This window comes from Primulina huaijiensis, chromosome 11 (assembly GCF_012295235.1).
Source record: "Primulina huaijiensis isolate GDHJ02 chromosome 11, ASM1229523v2, whole genome shotgun sequence".
Taxonomy (NCBI): domain Eukaryota; kingdom Viridiplantae; phylum Streptophyta; class Magnoliopsida; order Lamiales; family Gesneriaceae; genus Primulina; species Primulina huaijiensis.
Genome location: NC_133316.1, coordinates 7,448,032 through 7,452,241, shown reverse-complemented (window position 1 = coordinate 7,452,241; position 4,210 = coordinate 7,448,032).

Below are 4,210 nucleotides of genomic sequence, written 5' to 3'. Positions count from 1 at the left end.
TAGTGGAGTTCACCTACAATAATAGCTATCAATCATCAATCGGGATGGCTCCTTTTGAGGCACTTTATGGAAGAAAATGTAGATCTCCTATACATTGGGACGAAGTTGGGGAAAGAAGAGAAATTGGTCCGGACGTGACTGAAGAGACTACCGAGCTTATAGTCAAAATCCGCGATAGAATGAAGACTGGGCAAAGCCGACAAAAGAGTTATGCGGACAAAAGACGAAGAGACTTAGAGTTTGTAGTGGGCGACCATGTATTTGTGAAAATAGCACCTATGAAGGGTGTTATGCGTTTTGGCAAGAAAGGCAAACTTAGTCCAAGATTTATAGGTCCGTTTGAGATTTTGGAAAGGATTGGGACACTAGCTTATAGAGTGGCATTGCCACCATCACTTTCTGGAGTTCATAATGTGTTCCATATTTTAATGTTGCGGAAGTACATGTCGAATCCGTCACATGTGCTTAATTATGAACCTCTTCAATTAACCCCAAATATGACATATGAAGAAAGACCTGTCCAGATCTTAGCAAGGAAAGAAAGAAGATTTCGAAACAAAGTCATTCCAATGGTCAAGGTCAAGTGGCTGAATCACTCGGAAGAGGAAGCTACTTGGGAAACCGAGAGGGACTTGAAGGGTCGCTATCCAGAACTATTCGGTAAGTTCTGATTTCGAGGACGAAATTTTATTTAACGGGGGAAGGAATTGTAAGGTCGAAAATTTAGACGACGTAAACCAACTACATGCGAATCTAGGAAATAATAGAAAATGAGTAATTAATTATTTTAATTGCTTAATTAATTATGTGACATACATGCTTATATGTTAATTATGATTTTATTATCATCATGCATAAAAATGTAATTTTTAAGGATTTTTCAAGTGACAATCGAGGAACGGGGACCGAAGGCTGAAAAACGTAAAATGGTTTTATTAAATAATTGTTTTAATTTATTAAAATATGAGTGTTGCTTTTTTCATATTTTTTTTGAAAAGATGGGGTTTTGAGGTGATTTTATACGTCGGGACGTAAATTTTAGCGGTGTTGGTTTTTCAAGAAAAATACGAGCGTTTTAGCAATCCGGCTAATAAATTCACAAATTTATTTTTACCAAAACTTTGTTGATATTTTATTTAAATCCTAATTAAACTAATGGGCTTAATTTAGAGGCTTGATAGGCCTAAAAGCCTTGTTGTTAATTAATTAGTATTTAAAGTGTTAAATTAAACAAAACCCTACCCTACTCACCCTAATCAATCGGCCACCACTCTCTTAAAATTATGAAAACACTCCCACCCCATCATACACACACACGGAACATATTCATAGCCTCCAAGGAGATTTTCGAAGGGGTCTAGTGGAAACAAGTCAAGGTTCGCGTCCCGTTCTTCGTCGTCAACGTTTATTCGAGCGTATTTAACGCAAAGGCACGCCATACATCTCCTTTTCTCATCCATCATATCATACTATCATTTTAATTATTGAATGCATAAGGAACATGATTGATATTTTTTCAGAATTTTCGGATAGAGCATGCACACAAGAGAAAAACTTGAATTTTGATGCAAATTCATGACTGTTTTTATGAAAAGGGGCTGCCATGATCATAGGTGATGAACAAGTGAAGCTTATGAACGAATTTAAGGTGTCCTAGGACCACTCGAACACTGCAACGTGAATTAAAACAAGCAAGAACGATTCCTGCTGTAATGTTGCTTAGGGGATCGGTTTCGTGATCAAGGGGGAGGGCTGGCCTTGGCTTGGGTTCAGGGCTGGCTAGGGGCTTGGTTGAGTCTAGAGTAGAGTCCTAGCCAAGCTAGGACTCGGGTTTGAGGGCTGGGAGGAGTCCTGATACACAAGGGCTCCTACCCGAGAGCAAGCACAGTTTTCGTGCATGGGGTGCGCGGCTTGTGGGAAGGGCAGGGCTCGGTCCAGGGCTCAGGTGCTGGGCTAGGGCGAGTCCTTAGGGTTCTAGGTAAGTGTTAGGTGCGTTGGTTTGTGGCTAGAGTTGTCGGCTAGGGTCCTGAATGCTACAAACGTAGAGTCCATGCACATTGAAACTCTCGGCCAGCATAAGGGTGAATTAGGGGCTTTTGTTTTTGATGTTTGGGATGGGTTCTTGGTGGTCTAAGGGTCCAGTAGGTTAATTTCGGATGTTGGTCAAGTTTTGGTTTGACATGGTTTGGGGGTAACTCGTGAAAATTGAAAGTTGGCTCGGGGTCGAAGTTTAGGGGTCAATTAGGGTTTTTTAAAATAAATAAAATTGGAAAACGGCTCACGGGGGTCGAGTTGTGGTTCATAGGGGCTAAAATAATATAAAAATACTAAACTTAGAATTTAGGAATTTTATATTAAAGTTTGGGATTTTTCGGGAATAAAACACCGTCAAAACAGTTAATTAAAGATAAATGAAAAAGTCTAATATTTAAGCTAAATAAAATTATGAAAAAATTCATGTAAGTTTAAATAATAATTTGGGACATGTTAGAGTCATGAAATCAAGAAAAAAGTCAAAATCGAAAAATGTCGAGTCCAGGGGTAAAACGGTATTTTTACACCTAAAAATTTGTAGAGGTCATGGCTGTGCCCTAAATGCTATTTTTATGATATTATGATTATTTTTAAATGTATATGAAATGTTCATGATTAAATTATGATTTTTAAATGTCCAAGGGATTTTTATGATTTAAGGAAGACGTTTAAAATATATGTTGCATGCTTGGTTTCAAAAACAAAAATGTTATGTTATGCATGATTTTTTTATAAAGTGATGAGAATATAAATGTTGAAGGAAGTGAAGTAATTGTGACTAATTCGATAATGTTGGAGATGTCGTGAGGGTTATGGTCCAAGTGGGAGCCCGACGATCGTATTTTCATCATTACGAATATGTGGTAACGGTTTTGTGGTAACGATAAGAATGGGAATATCGTGAGGGAAAAAGGCCCTAGAGGGAACCCATTTATTGGGAAAGGCTCCCGAGAGAACCCCGACGATCGTATTTCTATTCGATCATGATAGGCCAAGGCCCAGTTGACCGGTGAGAGTATTGCTGGTGTCCCCCGCCGCCCAGTACTGTGGTTTTATGTAGATGGATCCATCGATCATGTCATGTTATGTCAGAGAAGTCACAATTAACGATCTGAATTCAACAAAGGAAAGGGAAAAGGAAAATGTTTATGATCATGTTAAAATGTTTTTATGTCATGAAAAGGAAAAAGGGAAAAGATTAAGATTTATTTATGCATGTCATGAAATGTTATTTTTCCCTAAAGGTATTTTCACTGTTGCATGTGGTTTTATATGTATTATTTGTTATAAAGATTATGGTGTGTTGAGTCTTTAGACTCACTAGGTGTTATGGATGCAGGTGAGGTTGAGGGAGGCCTTGATGGGTAATTGGACTGGACTGAAGGCGCACACAACCCGAGGACCAGCGCTTCTACTTATTTCCGCACTTATTACTTATGAATCATGATTTATGATTAAAAATTTTAAGACTAATTATTTATGCTTTTTGAGAGATTTTTGAGAGGTTTAGTATGTGCTATTCTTTTTAAATTATTGCTTTTTAGGGTTGGTAAAACAGTAGACGATTTCATTTTTATGACTATTTCATTGATTTCTAAAAATGCTAGTTGGTTGATGTTTTATTTTAAAGAAAAAAATATTTTATAAAAATATTTTTGTAACGGCCGAAAATCATAGAGGAAAGAAAAAATTCTAATACTTTTAAATCAATAAAAAGGACAGGACGTTTCAGTTACTTTATATATTATGTGAAAATAATCATAAAAGCACATCTAATTATATATTATTATATTATATGAAAAAATATATATACATATATATATATATAAATCGGTATATGAGTTTGTTTTTAAAATGAATCTGTTTGAATATTTGAATATATAAAAGGAATAAAGAATTTAGTATGTGATTTTCCGATAAATTTTATTACTAAGGGACTAATAATAAGATAGTGTGGGGATGTGATGAAACTTAAAATTAATAATTTATTATATGTTCAAACCTATATTTTAAAATTTAAGTTTCATTAAAATTATAAAATTATGTTATTTTAGTATTGTGTGTTTATATTTAAATGTCTTACTAAATATGTTTTATTTTCAGGTTTTCTACGTGTTGGTAAAATAATGATAACTCAAGCTAGAAAATTCAAATGGAGGTGATTCAAATATTTTTG